The 18475-nt window shown below is 40.7% G+C and overlaps 1 protein-coding gene across 4 annotated transcripts in view; it reads left to right on the top strand.

The window, feature by feature from the left end:
• csrnp3 (cysteine-serine-rich nuclear protein 3) overlaps positions 1-18475 on the top strand; it is a 235708-nt gene that overhangs the window by 12845 nt on the left and 204388 nt on the right. The window contains exon 2 of one of the 4 annotated variants that reach the window (XM_072262044.1): positions 17580-17736. The exons of the other annotated variants lie outside the window; for them this stretch is intronic. The gene's annotated coding sequence lies outside the window, so the exon portion shown is untranslated. The remainder of the gene's footprint in view (positions 1-17579; positions 17737-18475) is intronic. 4 annotated transcript variants of the gene reach the window in all.

Here is an 18475-nt window from a genome sequence, read left to right as displayed (position 1 = left end):
AAAGCTGTGATTGATTGGTCTGTGAAGAGTACGTGTGGTACAGATGGGGAAAGCTTTCAATGTGTGCTAATTAATGAGGTCAGGCTTGCATCTTCTCGATGAACCATTTTATCCAATCATGTAGATGAGACGTGTGTAGAGACATTTTGTATTCTTCATGAAAAGCCAGCACAATTTAAAACAGCAGCATTGTTAAAGTAGTGTAAAGAGAAATTTTTAAAAATTCTGTAAATTTTCATGTAAAGGTAATGATGCAAATTTAGTTGAAAATTAATGACTATGTCACATTATGGAGGCTGTGCTGGTGATGTAGTGTAGCCATATTCACACCTGGACTTTGGTTTGAATCTGGCCGGCTCCTTGCATGCTTTCCATCATAAACAACAGGAATTCTGCAGATGCTGGAAATTCAAGCAACACACATCAAAGTTGCTGGTGAACGCAGCAGGCCAGGCAGCATCTCTAGGAAGAGGTGCAGTCGACGTTTCAGGCCGAGACCCTTCGTCAGGACTAACTTCAGTCTCGGCCTGAAACGTCAACTGCACCTCTTCCTAGAGATGCTGCCTGGCCTGCTGCGTTCACCAGCAACTTTGATGTGTGTTCCATGCTTTCCATCATGATGGATTGAGTGCTGAGCAAGTAACTTGGCTCGTAAAACAGACAAACGTTAAAGAAACAGCAAGTTCGCCACGCAATGCAGCAGACAAGGTGCAGAGAGGAACTTTACTTTTTTTTACACATTATAGAAATAATACAGCATATTGCTTGATAAGTACAGCACTTCTGAGATCATGAAGAACGTATTTGATCTGTGACGACTTCTAGGATGAGAACCTTTTAGTTATTGACTGTACTCAGGGCAGTGAAGAAAATGTCAAGAATCTTCTGACTGGCGAGTGTGGTACTGCACAATAAGCTTTACTGTTAGTGTGATTATAAATAAATAACTGACTCACTGCATTGATTCATGTTTTCCTGGGAAGAATGCCACCCAAAATGTTCCACAACTTCAGCTGTTGAGCCAGTCTCATAAATGAAGAGATTCAAGCTTCACTGGAAATGTAAACTCTTTCATACCAAATCAGGTTTTTTTTTGTAAGTTGGAAGTATGTTGCTAAAGAGCTCCCATTGTGGCAGTTCATGGGATCATGTTAGATTATCACCAGCAATTTATACTTAATTATTTTTACATCCCAGTCCATCACTGGTAAAGGCAACCCCACCATTGAGCACATCTGCATGACGCATTGATGCTGGAAAACAGCATCCGTCATCAGGGACCCCCCACCTCTCAGGACAAGCTCTGGTCTCGCGTTACCATCAGAAAGAAGGTACTACCCCTCAACCATCAGACACTTGAACCAAAGCGGATAACTTCACTTGCCTCATCATTGAAATGTTCCCACAGCCTATGGACTCGCTTTTAAGGACTCTTCATCTCATGTTCTCAATATTTATCACATTTACTGTTATTATTATTTCATTCTTTTTGCATTTGCGCAGTTTGCCTTTTGCAGACTGGTTGAACAGCCAAGTTGGTGTGGTCTTCCATTGATTTTATTATGGTTATTATTCCATTATGGATTTATTGAGTATGTCTGCAAGAAAATATACTGACATACATATAGTTTGACAATGATTTTACTTTGAACTTGACTTCTCTGCAGATGGAAATAGTTTTGCCATGTCTTTCCTCTTCATGGTTATAAATATACTTTGGTAAATTTACTTCATGATTCAGTCTTCCTTTTACATTCTTTGCAAATAGTGACCAATATTATTTTTTTTAGAACTGAAATGCCTAACAATAACTCCATTCTATATACCAGTTTTAATTCATTCTGGATTCAGCTTGATAAATACATTAGCAGAATGTATTTAACTGAATTAAATTTATGTGATCCCGTCACTTTTTAAAAAAAAACAGGTGTCAGATGTAAAATGTGGGTGCATTTTTTTAAAAGAAATATTTTGATGATAATGCAAGTCATTGGCGTTGGTTATGGTGTATTCGATTCAGCATGATCTCCATCAGGGAAGGAAAACTGATTTTAAACCAGATATGAATAGCAGAGGTAACTGAGTACACCAGTGATTGCAGACATTTTAACTTTTGGCATTACTGGGCCCCTCAGTCATCTGCATTCTGTTACAGACTGTAGGTGGCTTGTCTGTTGCGTATGTGCTTAGACAGGCATGATTAAACTAAGGAAAATGAAATCAAAAGATGGTTTTCAAAGTGACATAGTTTTAAAGGTCTAATTTTGGATCCAATTTTGAATATATTGGTGAAGTTATAAATCTGATAAGATGCTCATTTACTATATGCAGATTTTACTTTTTTTTATAGTTTTCATTTTTTAAACATTATTTTGTAAATTGTTCTGACTCTAGCTAATTGCTGGTGTGTTTATTATTTTCTAAGTTTTGTCAGTGTTGTCTCCAGATACATCCTTTTGTCATGCCTTTTATTCCACGTTGTTTACTTTCTGATCTGCTCCCTAGGACTGCTAATGTAACATTTCAAATGTAACTGAGGGAGTAGTTCATTTAAAATACAGTACTTTGTGGTACTATACTGCAGAGAAGAGGTCAGCTTTATCTGGTCTCTTGGCTAATGTTAAGCCAAATGCTTTGTGCTAAATTCCAGGAATGTTACACAAAATCGATTCAGAATTCAGCGAGTTTCAACAATATCCTGCTTGGATTAATGGAAACTCTAAAACATTTTAATTAAGCAATCATTCTTGTCCCTACCACAATGATGACGAAACAATTATTTATTCACTGAGTCTTCCCAGTGTCTGCTCGTCTGTACAGTTACTTCTGTTTTAAAATGATATTCAGGAGATCTGTGTTATTTTTCAAATTGGCTTTATAGATTTATTGTTGAGTGTGTATTTGCAAAATCCAAAGCAAGAGATGCAGTATTCCAGTAATCCTTTTTAAAATGTACACATGTTATCATCCAATGAATGCCAACTGCTTGATCATTATCATTCAAGGATTTGGTATCATGTGCAATACCAAATGTACTGAGGGCAAGCTCTGAAATAAAGGTACTAAGTAAAATTCATTAAATCTTATTGTAAACCTTGGGAAAATAAAACAAGTTAATAATTCCCAGTACTCTTTTTTTTTTAAAAAATCAGTTATCCATCAGGGATGCATCTCACCCTAACCATGGACTTTTTACTCTCCTCCCATCCGGTAGGCGCTACAGGAGCCTCCGCTCCCGCACCAGTAGGCACAGGAAGAGCTTCTTCCCTGAGGCTGTGACACTGCTGAACCTCACATCACAGCGCTAAGCAGTATTGCATCCATATTGTACTGTCTCAGTACTTTTATATTTGTGTGCTGTAGCACTTACTTTTTATTCGCAGTTATTTTGTAAGTAACACTATTCTTTGCATTTCTGGTCAGTTGCTAAATGCATTTCACTGGCTTTGTATCTGTACTCCACACAATGACAATAAAGTTGAATGTAATCTAATCTATTATCTGTGTGGTTGGGAGAAAATATATTTTGCCTTTTTATTCAGTGGAATAAGATTGCAGAATGAGACCTGCCATATATGTGTGATGTTCATTAAGGAAATTTAATAATTACATACATTAACATTGTTTAACAAGAACATAAACTGCATATGATAGCTGGGAAAATGATTCTAACCAGATGCCCTTAAAATTCTTGTAATTTTTCCAACCATTGCAACCATTTAATCAGCTCTTTTGTTTTTGCCGCATCTGTTCCCAGGATGAGGCTTTCCTTTCCCAGACTTCATAGAAGGGACATCTCCAGCCCTTTATCTTTCCCACCCACCTGGCTTCATCTATCACCTTCTAGCTAGCCTCCTTCCCCTCCCTTGCCTTTTATTCTCGCGTCTTTCCCCTTCCATTCCAGTCCTGATGAAAGGTATCAGCCTGAATTCTTCATTTCTGTGGATACTGCCTGACCAGCTGAGTTCCTCCAGCATTGGATAAAAATCCTCACTGTGGAGGTTAGCTGAATCAGTAGCTCATAATTTTATCTTCACTCAATATAACTTCATTGCTTCGAACAAGGTCAATACATTGGTTCAGTCCTCCTTAACGTAGAGCAGGATTATAATAACTTGACCTAAAATGAAAATTACCTCTTATTGCTCCAAATTATTTCAAGTCTTTACTTGAGCTTTATCTAAAAATACTACAGGGCTGGAATGTCATCTTTTCAGGTGCAATTACATAATTAACTTATCAAAAAATCTGTTGTCATAAATGTAGTGGGATTAGGGAATTAATATTAGAATATTCTGCATCTATCCTGTATACTCTTGTTTAGAGTTAGTGCTTCAAAAAGGCAGCGTCGATCATTAAGGGCCCCCATCAGCCAGGTCGTTGCCACCGTCAGGAAGGAGGTACAGAAGCCAGCAGACACACACTCGATTCAGGAACAGCTTCTTCACTCTGCCATCTGATTTCTGAAATTACATTGAACCCAGGAACACTACTTACTTAATTCAATTATTTAATATGTATTTACTGTAAACTTGCTGTAATCCAGTTTTTCTCTCATTGCATTGTACTGCTGCTGCAAAGTTAACAAATTTCACGACATATGCCAGTGATATTAAACCTGATTCTGATTATATGTATTTTGTAAGTGTTCATAATTTTGCACTGGTAAGTGCAGAGTAAGGTGTAGAAGTATAGAATTACTTTGTAGTGCCATGTTTGTTTGAAACAGGGTTAATGCTGTTCTCAGCATTTAATTTTGTATCCTAAACACAATGTTGTGGGATCTCGTCTACTAAGGTGAGAGGTCACTTTCATAAATACATTCTTTTCAGTTACATATGCAGTCTCCATGTAGGATCAAGATGAATAATTTGGCATTGTATTTTTCTGCTGTTTCAACATGAGTGCAGTAAGCTCTTGGCATTAAGCCAGCAAGGCATTTGAAGAAGCAGAGTTGGGTTCTGTGTGAAGTAGGGAGGCTTGGTCCTTGGAATGGAGCCATTCTATTTATTGAATCTATAATACCCACAATGCATGAAAATGTAAAGCAGCAGTAGAAAATATTGGAAAAAGATTATCAATAACTTCAAAATCAATGTAGAATGTCTATGATTAATTAGCTTATGTAGAAATAGACAACTAATTAATCATGGAATTTTAAATTAATTATGAAATCATTTTTGAACTAAAATGCTTAAGGGGCGAAAAAAAATCAGTCAGAATCAGGTTTAATACACACACTGTGCTGGTGGAGCTCAGCAGGTCAGGCAGCATCTATGGATAGGAATAAGCAGTCGACGATTCAGGCCAAAACCCTTCGTCGTGAGTCTTGATGAAGGGTCTCAGCTCAAAACGTCAACTTGTTTATTTCCATCCATAGCTGCTGCTTGACCTACTGAGCTTCTTCAGCACATTGCGTTTATTGCTGTCGATTTCCAGCATCTGCAGTACCTCTCGTGTCTCAGGTTTAATATCACTGGCGTATGCCATGGAATTAGATGTTTACTCAGCTCTGCGCTGAGTGAGGCTGAGGCTATGGCTGGCTCCGTGTCTGAGCGCTCCACTACGTTTACTGTGCTCTGAAACGAGGCTGCGGCCTGTTCTAGGATCATGTCTGAGTGCTCCTTTTCGTTTGCTGGGCTGTGCACTGAAATGAGACAGTGGCTGGCTCCATGTCTGAGTGCTCCACTGTGATTACTCTGCTCTGGGCTGCAATGAGACTGCGGCCTGTTCTGGCCTCGTGTCTGAGTGCTCCTCTACACTTACTCCACTGTGGGCTGAAATGAGGCTGTGGTCTGCTTTGGGCTCATCTGAAGGCTCCACTATGTTTACTCGGCTGTGTGCTGAAATGAAGCTGCGGCCTGCTCTGGGCTGAAGTGAGGCTGCGGCCTGCTCTGGGCTCGTGTCGGAGGGCTCTGCTACATTTAATCAGCTCTGCTCTGAATTGAGGCTGGAGCTGTGACCTGCTCCCGGCTTCATGTCTAAGCATTCACTTTTGTTCTGAGTGCTATTTGCTTGCTTTTATTGTTTGCATGATTTGATTTTTCTCTCTCTCTGCACATTGGGTGTTTGATGGTCTTTTTTTTATATGGGTTCTTTTGCGTTTCTTTGTTTAATTGGCTACCTGTAAGGAGACAGTTAGTACATAGCAAATGATAATAAAATGTAAATTACAGTAAGTATATATTAAAAATTAAATAAGTTGTGCAGACAGAGGAAAAAAAGCTTAGTGCTAGGACACAAGATAAAAAGACGTTAGAAAAGAAACAAAACAACGAGCAGCAGGAGAAGATGGCGGCGCGACGCAGCTTGCGCGGCCACTCTGTGAATGACATCTGTTACCTGTCAAGTAGGGTGCCGTGCACAATCCTAATTTGATGGAGACCGACATGAGAGAACGGAAGAACATCTGGAGAAACTTCTGAAATGCCTGCTTCGCTGCCGCTGTTACTGTGTGATTCAGAATCTCCGGAGGGGAAGGCCCCGAGTCCTTGGCTTTGCTTGTTGCTCGATGACCGGGACAGAGTCAAAGTGCTCAGCAGAGATAGTGCTCGGTGTCGAAGGGCTGGTCAGAGGCTCGAAGTTTTCGGACGGACTCGGTGTCGGCTGTGGTTGGGTGCTTCCAATGCATCGACAGTTGTCGGTGCCTGGAGGTTTATGGCAGAGAGAGTTTCTCCCTTCTGCCACCTGCTATGGGGACTGTCAGGAGTCGATCGGAACTTTGAGACTTTTTTTTACCGTTCCCATGGTCTGCTCTTTATCAAATTATGGTATTGTTTTGCACTGCTGTAACTATATGTTATAATTATGTGGTTCTGTCAGTGTTAGTCTTTGGTTTGTCTTGTTTTTTTTGTGTGATTTCACTCCGGAGGAACATCTTATCATTTCTTAATGCATGCATGCATTTTTAAATGACAATAAATGAGGACTGAGTGTCCTCATAATTTAAAAAAAACTTAAATGTAGGAAACCAAAGAGAACTATAAACAAATTTGCAAAAAAATACAAAAATATTTGTGAATCCCATAGACTCATAAATAACAACTGGAAAATGAAGAGCAGACTTAGCTCTAAGGAGAGGTAGAAAAGACATATTTACAAGTCACAATAAAAGTACTTAAGTCCATACACAGACATCCCACCTCTCCCGGAAGTTCCGGGAGTCTCCCTCATATTAATAGTGGCTCCCTGATGCCCGCAAATTATATACAATATCACGGAAATCAATTTTTTTGAGAGCAAGAGAGAGAAAGCAAGAGAGAGCATGAGAGCGACCACGAGAGAGAGAACGCGCGTGCGCGCGAGAGAGAACGAGAGCGTGTGAGCGAGAGAGAGAGCAAGCAAGTGAACGAGAGAGAAAGTAAGCGAAAGCACTCGAGCGACTGAGAGAGAGAGCGCGCCATGGTGGAGTGTTCCAAAAAAATATAAAACGTACGTCACCCCAGACTACACTAAAGTGTACCCTTGCCCAATAGGGGTCAAAATAATGACAGTGTTGCTCGCTGCACTGTTTGCAACAGTGACTTTTCTATTGCCCATGGTGGGTTAAGACTGTAAAACACCTGTTGAGGTGAGTTTAACAGGTGTCATTCGTTCATTAGCATAGCTAACGTTATTTAAACTAGCTGGCTAGTTGCTAAGGAGCTACTGTATTGCAGACATCCCACCTCTCCCGGAAGTTTCCGGCAAATTGATGGTGCTACCTCTCTGAAGTCAGTTTTTACAGGGTGGGATGTCTGCCATACAGATCCACTGTCTCGTGTGTTCCCATGATGCAAATTGGTTATAATGTGATTGATGGATCAGGGAACACAGTTTGCATTACACAGGTCACATTGGTCATAGCATGATCCTGATTTGGAAATCTGTATTTTGAAGACAACTATACCCTGGTTGGGTTGAGTGTTCTGTGATCTTGGCAATTTACTTGCCAATGTTTCGTCACCGTGTGAGGAGACATAGTGTGATGTTGACTGTGGTGTGTCCTCTGATTGCTTGGCCTTTATATGCTTTTCATACTTCTTGCATGGTGACGAAATGTTTGCAAGTAGACTGCCAAGATCGGAGAACAGCCCAACTCTACCCAACTATCAGTCACCTGAGCTACACCTCTTCTGAATTATTTCTAACTACTACACCCTTTTGTGCTGCATCACAGCTTTCTCTATAAAGCAACTATCACGTTATAAACTGAGCATCGGAGCAGGAGGTCAAACCAGAGAAAGAAAAATAGCATAGAGGATAAATACAGTGCCAATTTAAAAATTATTCACCGCCCCCCCCCCAGTTGTTCAGTGTCAAAAGAAGCCAAATTAAATCGACTGCAATTCAGGGTTATAAAATAATAAAACATGAAAGTTTCTAAAGTGGGGGGGGGGGGTTGAGTACTTTTTATAGGTGTTGTAGAAGCAATATAGAGAAATAAAGTAATTAACCCGGTAGGAGATGGGGGTGTAGAGACACGGTCACACATATAGAAATTGATTAGTAAAGAGGACAATGTCAGCTGTCTGTGTTGTGAAATTCTTTATTCAGAGTTGGCATACACTTAGTAATCCGACTGACCTCTTTCTGTAGTACACACAAAGTGCTGGAGGAACTCAGCAGGCCAGGCAGTATCTACAGAAAAGAGTAAACAGTCGACGTTTCGGGCCGATACTCAGTCCCCTTCAGCTGGACTGCGTATTGGCTACCACACTGCGAAATCTCTTCCACGAATGTCTATTCTGAAGAAGTATAAATTTTCCCAGTCCTGATAAAGGGTCTTGACCCGAATCCTTGACTGTTTACTCTTTTCCATAGATGCTGCCTCGCCTGCTGAGTTCCTCCAGCATTTTGTGTGTGTTAATTTGATTTTCAGCATCTGCAGATTTTGTTCTTGTTTGGCCTCTTGGAAGTGCTGAGGAAGCAATGCATTTGCAGCAGGACTTAGACAAATTGGAAGAATGGGCAAAAAATTGGCAGATGGAATACAGCGTTAGGAAATATATGATAATACATTTTGGTAAAAGGAACAATGGTGCAGACTATTATCTAAATGGGGAGAAAATTCAAACATCAGAGGTGCAGAGGGACCTAGGAGTCCTTGTTCAAGACTCCCAGAAGGTTAATTTACAGATTGAGTCTGTAAAGAAGGCATTGCGATGTTGGCATTTATTTCAATGGGAATAGAATATAAAAGCAAGGAGATAATGATGAGCCTTTATAAGACGAGAGTCAAGCCGCACTTGGAGTATTGTCAACCGTTTTGGGCCCCCTGTCTCAGAAAGGATGATTAGAAAGAATCCGGAGGAGGTTCACAAGGATGATTCTAGGAATGAAGGGGTTAACATATGTGGAGCATTTGGCGGCCTTGGGCCTGTACACAATGGAATTTAGAAGAATGTGTGGGGCTCTCATTGAAACCTTTCGAATGTTGAAAGGACTTGATAGGGTGGATGTGGAGAGGATGCTTCCTCTGATGGGGGTATTCAGAACTAGAGGGCACAGCCTCAAAATTGGGGAGTGACCTTTTAGAACAGAAGTAAGGAGGAATATTTTCAGCCAAGGAGTGGTGAATCTGTGGGATGCTTTGCCACAGACTGTGGAGGCGAAGTGTGTGGGTATATTTAAAGCGGAAGTTGATAGATTCCTGAGTGGGTGGGGCATCAAGGGGTGTGATGAGAGGACAGGTGTATGGGGTTGAATGGGAGCCAGGATCAGCCATGATGAAATGGCAGAGTGGACTTGATGGGCTGAGTGGCCTAATTCTGCTCCTATGTTTTATGGTCTCTTTCTGTGCTGTGACAGTTGTATAACTCTGTTCATAGAATGTTTTAAGAATCAACTAAAGTTCCCACAAGTATCTAAACAGAGCAGCCAGTCCCAATTTCAATTTCTCTCATCACTTACAAATGCACAACAATTGAACTTCAGTGGACACATAAATGGGGTTACAATAAATTGGCTGCTCATCTTAGATCTGACTATTTAGGTCACTAGAAAGGAATATTGGGTGAGATGGTTGATTTGTCGAAAGTAGTACACCACTGAAGCTGAATTTTAATGTAAAATTGATTGCATTTCTGACAAATGAAGGAATATAATTTATCACTTAAAACAGGGAAAAAAAGCATTCTTTATTTGAGTTTATCATTTATCTAACTTCCTGCTCCAGATCTATTTTAGGAAATAGTGCACTCTGCAAATACTGGACACCCATCTACTGGATCTGAATTCTAGACAATATTCTCGCGTTCTTGTGCTGGCTTTTTGTAGGGCTAAGAAATTTTTTAAAAAGTTATTGCATGTATTAAATATTGCACAAATTATCCATTTTATTGTCTTTTTTTTCCTGTTCAATTTTCTTTAAAAGCTATTTTTTATGCTCACAATAGACACACCAATATGTTATGCTTTTATTTTAAGTGCTCTTGAGTATTTGGATAACTTGCATTTGAAAATAGTCCTAATCCAAAGTAAATCCTAATACAGAGATTTTACAGTATTAGCAGAGTGTAACAAAGATGTGGTTTTGGTCTGAATTGTTATCCATTAAGAAAGGGATTATTTTCCTACTAGGGAAGGAGTATTCATTTAGTCTTCCTTTTGCATTTACCAGGAGCTTTGTACTAAGTTAGCATGGGACTGCAAGTCCCTATAAAAGGACTGAGAGTGGCTTGACGATATCATGGGAGTCTCCCAACTATCCATCAAAGACCTTTGTCAGGACTGCTGCATATGCAGGGCCCGTAGTATTGTCAAGGATCCCACCCATCCATCCAGCATCGTCTTCGACTTTCCACCACCAGGCAGGAGACTACGATGCATAAAAACAAGAATGGTCAGGATGAGTAACAGTTTCTTCCCTCAGGCCGTTAGGCTTCTGAACTCCCTGCCGTGTCATATTCAAAATGTCACTGGTTATTCTGCGCTGTACCTTACAATATTTAATTAATGCACTTCGGTTTATTTATGTGTAACCCATCTGTCGATTTCATCCTTACTTTCATAAGTTATTATGTGTTATGTGTACTAAAGTGCACTCTGGTTTGGAGAAACATAGTCTCATTTGATGGTGTACATGTATATAGTTAAATTACAATAAACTTGACTTATAAAGTCCCGATATTAAATGGAGGGGAGAAACACTTTTTATTGTTCAGTATTTTTTTTGGAAACTATAATTATTGAAAGTTTTCCTCAGAAATTTAGTTCAATTTACCAATATTAACCTACGTTTTATTTCATGAGTTGCATCTTAATTCCAGTTGTAGGGTAAAAGATGTATTCCTTGTAATGTACACATCAAGATGCTTATCATACTCCGGGCAGTGTCTAAATCAAAAAGTAAGTAAATCAATGTGAATTCAGTCGTTTGAGACTACACAATAAGCAGAGATGATTTATTGGAAGAGCTCAGTTATTTTTGCACTATAAATTTGCACAACAAAGGGAAGATGACAGTGCCCGAGCAAGTACTATTTTAGGACAAAGTCAACAATGGAAAATCACTGGAGTAGGGTTCTGCAGTCTTTAAGAGAAACTGTTACAGGAAGCTCATAATACAACAGATTTTATTTATGATTCTTTAATAACAGAAGTACACAAACATTCTTGTAACAGTGGGCCCTTCACTATTACATAGTTATCTTATGACTCCCAAAGGTAATGTTATGTAAAGAGTTTATTGTGATTTGCATATTTATGCACCAGCTCTCAGAATCACCAAGTGATCTTTCAGAATTCTAAGCAGCAATTTCATCAGCCTCTACCTCCTATATTGTTTCTGCTGTGAAGTGGCCTATGAATATTCTGGTGGTTCTTCATGATTAAAATTTATTCGTCTTTAAATCCTGTAGCTATATTTGCTATTTGGCCAGGAGGTTGAACGCTTTGGACTGTGACATTAGCAAGGCAAATATAAATGACACCCGAAATGCAGATTGTAGGTCTATATTATAATGTAGGTTGAGGCGTATTTGAAACAAAGTCGGGGTGTGCGGAGTGGAGTGGAGGGGAGGCAGATTTGAGGCCTGTCCACCTAATCCTAGAGGAAGGTTTGACCAATCTAAGTGCCGGACTGATTTGGAAAGGTCAGGAAAGGGCTAAAATGTGGTGGCAGGGTCCAGGCCCAGATTGTATTAATGTGACAGGGCCCAGGGCCCAGAATGAGGAGCGACATGATGTTGGGGTGATTTAAACACCTGGCCAGATGGATTGAAAGGCAGGGTGTCGGGCCCAGAGGCAAGGGTCAAGCTGGCTTTGCTCACTGCTCCGTAATGTTTACTCAGCTCTTCACTACATTGACCCTGAAATTGTGGCTCCGGACTCCGTGTCTGCGAGCTCCGCGACATCTTCTCTGCTATGCGATGAACTGAGGTTGGGGCTGTGGCCTGCTCCAGGCTTCATGCCTGAGGAATCACTTCCATTCTAAATGCTATTTCCTTACTTTTATTTCTTACATGGGCATTTGTCCATTTTTTTTTTGATGGGTTCTTGATGCACTATCAATTACTCCAAAAGACTGGAAGTAGAGTAAATACTGAAAGGCTTTTATTAACAGTAAATGGACCCACGTCCATGCTGTATGTCTGTCCTGGACTGAGAGAGGAGCAGTGACATAATCGCCTTTATTCAGGGGTCTGTGGGAGGAGCCACAGGAGCAGTCAGCAGAGGGGCGTGTCCAGACAGGTAACCCAGTTACAGCCTATATATACATGGTTTACCACAGTTCTTTTGTGTTTCTTTGTTTTGTGGTTGCCTGTTCGGAGATGAATCTCAAGGTTTTATAAAAACTATACATATTTTGATAATAAATGTACTTTGAACTTTGAGATTGCTGCAGTCACTTTCTTTAAATAATTGAATAAAAATCAGTATTAAAAATAACCCTGATAATTAAAGTTTTGTTAAAATTAGTTGGTCCCAAAAATGTCACCACAATTGAAGATGAATAATAAAAAAATTGAAAATGCGTTTTAACTTTCGCAGTACTCCAGCAACACCAGTTTACTAACTGCTAGTGTTAATTTATGGGGAAAAAAAGGAGAAACAAGAGAAGAAGTATTATGGCAAGACTGTGCAAAGAAAAAATAGAAAAGACTGCTTGGTACATGGGCCCAAGCTGACCATTGAATAAGTGAACAATCAGTGATATCATGGCTGACTATGTAACTTAACTTCATTGACCTGCCTTTTCCTCTTTTCTCAGAATAGCTTTTGTTCTCAAAGATCAGTCCAGGTTGAAAGTCATCCATTGCCTGGCCTGCAATGTTTGTTTTAGGTAGAGGGTTTCGAATTTCATTCACATTTCTTTTAGAACTTTTGCTTGACTTGGTGTTCCTGAATGGCTATCCTCCAGCTGCAGATCATGGATCTTTGTCCAAAACTTGCCAATCAGCATTTAGTTATTTCTTCTCCATTCCTCAAAAGCCTGTCAAATGAGGGGTGACCTTATCAAAACCTATCGACTGTTGAAAGGCCTGGGATGTAGAGAGCTATTTCCTATGCTGGGAGAGTCTTGAGACCAGAGGACATAACCTCAGAATAGAGGGGTGCCCTTTTAGAATGGAGAGGAGGAATTTCTTTAGCCAGAGGGTGGTGAATCTGTGGAATTCATTGCTACAAGGAGCTGTGGAGGCCAAGTCATTGGGTATATTTAAGGCAGAGGTTAGTAGATCCCTAATTAGTCAGGGCATGGAGGGATGTGGGAAGAATGCAGGAGATTGGGGCTGAGAGGGAAAAGGGATCAGCCATGAAGCAGATTTGATGGGCCAAGTGGCCTATTTCTGCTCTTGTATCTTATGGTCTCGTGGTCTAAAACCTGGAAAAACTTAACCAAGCATGTTAACCTTCTGAAGGCAGGAAATGCAATCTCAGTTTCTGTAATCTTTCCTCATAAGTTAGCCTTTTGAAGCCTAGGAAGATTTAACTGAAACTACAGTCCTTAAAATCAATATATCCTTTCCGACATGTGGTATCCAGAACTATCTGTTGCTGTATTTTAACTGTAATCTGACCCTGAATTGCATAAATTATCATAACTCCTCTTTGTATTGCAATCATTCATTTAACTTCACTGATTATTTAAGGCAATAAATTCACATTGATGCTCTTTCTAACTGTAATCTAATCTTCTGTACATTTACCAATTGGTAAAGTATGTCCCATCACTCATTCACAGATGTAACCAGTTTCTCCATGTACTCTCCCATGGCTAAACAGCAGGCCTCTGATTTGTGACTATGCATATTGATCAGGGCTGTCCTCTCTGGATCCCTAACAACACAGACTAGTTTATGCTGAGCACCATTTATTCAAAATGCCTGGCGCTGGGTGTGTTTCAGATTTTGGAATACTTACATCCATACGTAATTAACTTAATTTAATTTAATTTTTTAATATTTACTATCGATTTGTAATCCAGGTAGCGGGAAGCGCAGAATCAAATATCGCTGTGATGATTGTACATTCTAGTATCAATTGTTTGGCGACTATAAAGTATATAATGAGATACCTTGGGAATGGGATCCACGTACAAACACGAAGTCCATTTAACTTGCACATACAGCTTGTACATATACCCTGAAGGTAGTTGCATATAACATTTTTAATAGTTTTGTGCACTGCATTTTTAAAAAATTTTTGCAACCAGCCTGCTGAATGTTCATAATTACCGTCAACTTTGAGTTTGTCGTGATAGATCTTTGCTTGTTTCATGATCAGCATACCATTAGGCAGCATATATTCACTCCAGCCCTGATGAATCCACTCTTTCAATAAAGGATCGAGATCTTCATTTTTTGCTTTACGCAATATTTTTATATTTTTCATTAACTTCTGTTCATTACAACGTGAGGTCACTTCTCAGAACTGTCTGTAGTATGCAGAGAGCTGTGAACTGCCTGGGAACCTTCCCAGTGCCTTCTGGAATTTCCATTTGGGACATCATGTCAGCGCTCAAAAATATTTCTGATTTTGGAATTTCATATAAGGGGTGCTCAATGTGTAGTCCCATAACTGCTGCATTTTGAAAGTTCTACTTTAATTTTTTAAAACATTTTTTTTAAAACTCAATCGTGGATAGCAGGTTGGAGGTATGTCTACCAAAGGAGGTGTAAGGTGCTGCTGCCCCCTTGGGTAAAGTCAAGCACCTGCTTAGCACTCTGCCCCCCTGATAAGGGTCATGTGACACCATGGAAGTAGGTAGTTGATGGTCGTATGAGCAGCTGATACATATCACAAGTCCTGATTATGTGACCACTGACGCCAGGCAGACAATCTCTGAAGAGTATTGGTAACAGCTGGGTCACCCATCTTGTAAAGATAGTTCCCAGAAGAAGGCATTGGCAAACAATTTTTGTAGAAAAATTTGCCAAGGACAATCATGGTCATGGGACCGTGATCGCCCACGTCATACGACGTGGCATATGATGATGACAAAACTTGTCCAACTCCAGTGCTGATCTCGGAGTTATCTACGACTGGTCATTACATTTGCTTTCCAAGTAGTTGTTTTCAAAATTACTACAAAAACCATTGAACACATCTGTGTGAAACACTGTCATAGGAAAGCAGCATCCATCATCAGAGATCCTCACCACCCAGGCCATTCTCTTTTGTTGTTGCTGCCATTGGGTAGAAGGTGCAAGAGCCTCAGGATATGCACCACCAGGTTCATGAACAGCTACTATCCTACAATCAGTGGGTTCTTGAACAAAAGGGGATAACTATACTCACTTGCCCATCCACTGAGACGTTCCCACAACCAGTGGTCTCACTTTATCTTGTGTTCTCATTATTTATTGCTATTTATTTATATTTGCATTTGCCAGTTTGTTGTCTTCTGCACTCTGGTTGATCTTTCATTGATCCAGTTTATAGTTACTATTCTACAGGTTTGCTGAGTACGCCCACAGGAAAATTAATCTCGGGGCTGTATGTAGTGACATGTATGTAACTCCATCACTGTAGGACTTTTCTTCCCGCCTACGCTCCGTAGGTTTATTGTGAGGATCGGTGCGTGCAGGCCAGGGAGCATTCCACAATGACACAGCGAGCTGCAGCGACTGTGGCGACCACAAGGCTGTGGGTTGAGTATTGCTTCTCCTAGACAGACCGCCTGGCCAGGCTAATGAGTCCATCTCCCCAGGTTTGGAATCGGAGTTGTCCTTCTCCTAGGCTGGGTGCCAGCCAAAGCTGATGAGCCCAGACCATCTGCCCAGTTATATATTGGACACTCGGTCACGTCATGACATTGCAAGCTCAATAAGAACAGGGACATCACGGCCGGCTGGTGGCGCAACGACATTGGCGACGGACCCGGGAGCGGAGGTTCCCGGGTTCGAAACTAGTTGGGTCTGCCCCCGAGTTTGCTTTCCATCCGTGCCGGGTTGAGTGTCGAGATCGCAACTTGACCTCGTAAAATAAAGGGAAAAATACTGCGAAAATGTCTGTGTGAGGAGTGGTGTGCCACACAGTCTCTCTCTCTCTCTCTCTGCGCCTTGAAAAAGCCAAGGAAAAGACATCATCACAGACGCACACGCACAGACTTGCACGCACACAGGCACACGCAAATAAAAAAGAACAGGGACATCATGTGAAGGCCTTGCTGTGGACACAGTAGTGTAGGAGAGGCCATTTGTGAGTGACCACCTGCATGGCAAGCCGAACAGTGGTCCTGCAGCGATCACTACACTAAATATATACACATTCACTCTGATAATATTTACTTTGTATAGAAAACAGTAGTAAGCGCATGCCCTTATTTATTTTTTCTTTCCATTTGAACAATAATAGGCAGGAGGATGAGATAGCTCGCCGCGTGCGCAGCCCTCCGGTGAAAAATGATATCGTATCCGTTAAATAGGGGCCGTGGACAATTCTGATTTGATGGAGACAGACGTGAAAGCACAGAGGAACATCTGGAGAAATTGCTGAAACGCCAGTTCGCTGCCGTTGTTACTGCGCGATCGAGAATCTTCCGGAGGAAAGGCCCCAAAATCCCCGGCTTTGCCTTCTGCTGGCGACCGAGATTGAGGTTGAATCATTCGGATAGAGATGGTGCTCGGTACTCGGTGTCGGAGGGCTGATCAGAGATCGAAGTTTTCGGATGACTCAGAGTCGGACTGTGGTCGGGCATGGCAGGGAGTTTTCTTCATTCTCCCGTCCGCGTGAGCTATGGGACTTTCGCGAGACTTTGAACTTTTTACTCTGCCATGGACTGTTCTTCATAAAGTTATGGTATTGTTGCACTGTTGTAACTATATGTTATAATTATGTGGTTTTTGTTAGTTTTTCAGTCTTGGTCTGTCCTGTGTTTTGTGATATCACACCGGAGGAGATAATGTATCATTTCTAAATGCATGCATTACTAAATGACAATAAAAGAGGACTACGTGTCTTCATAATCTAAATAGTAATAAAAAGACTTATAAAATAAAATGCCATCAATAATAAGAAGGATCAAATCAAATTTACCACTAGTCAACTAAATTTGATATTGGCCTAGATTTTGTGGTCTCCAGTGAGCTGACAGTACTGAGCAGTATCTCGAATTAAAGTTTTATTCTTATTTTGAATCATTCTCCACCCAACAGAACAAAATATTAACAACAGGAATTCTGCAGATGCTGGAAATTCAAGCAACACACATAAAAGTTGCTGGTGAACGCAGCAGGCCAGGCAGCATCTCTAGGAAGAGGTGCAGTGGACGTTTCAGGCCGAGACCCTTCGTCAGGACTAACTGAAGGAAGAGTGAGTAAGGGATTTGAAAGTTGGAGGGGGAGGGGGAGATCCAAAATGATAGGAGAAGACAGGAGGGGGAGGGATGGAGCCAAGAGCTGGACAGGTGATAGACAAAAGGGCCTAAAGCCAACTGGAGTAAGTTGGCAATGGAGGCACGTTCCAAGAAAGGATATAGTGGTGCCTTGTGTGCTATAGTATTATGCTGCCAGAGAAATGATATGACGAAAGGCAACCAGGTCCAAAACCCAGCAGAAAACAGTAACAAAATGTAGCAGATATCACACTTTGTGCAGTGCTAAAATATCCTCATACTATTTTAAAAAAAAACAAACATTTAAAAAAAATCATTAACATTCTTTGGAAATTTTTAATACATCTCTAACAACTCTAGATTCCCCTTGTTAGCACAGCAGAAGGTAGGGAACACGTTGAAGAGTTTCAAATACTGGATTCTGAAAGGTAATAATATTTAATAGACCTTCTCATTGGGTTAAAAGGGAAGAAGCTGGTGAAATAAGTGAGTTAAAATTGGACAAAACCACTTGAGCATCTGCACTCTTGCATTTGGCTTCAGTGGCCCCTGGATAAACAATCTGATTTTACCACACACAAAATGCTGGTGGAACTCAGCAGGTCAGGCAGTCCTAATGAAGGGTCTCCGCTCCGCTCCGACTGTCAACTGTTTATTCCCTTCCATAGCTGCTCCCTGGCCTGCTGAGTTCCTCCAGTACTTTGCGTCTGTTGCTTT

This window comes from Mobula birostris, chromosome 6 (genome assembly GCF_030028105.1).
Source record: "Mobula birostris isolate sMobBir1 chromosome 6, sMobBir1.hap1, whole genome shotgun sequence".
NCBI lineage: Eukaryota > Metazoa > Chordata > Chondrichthyes > Myliobatiformes > Myliobatidae > Mobula > Mobula birostris.
Note: the sequence above shows the minus strand (reverse complement) of the source record. Positions and strands in the feature narration are given on the sequence as shown.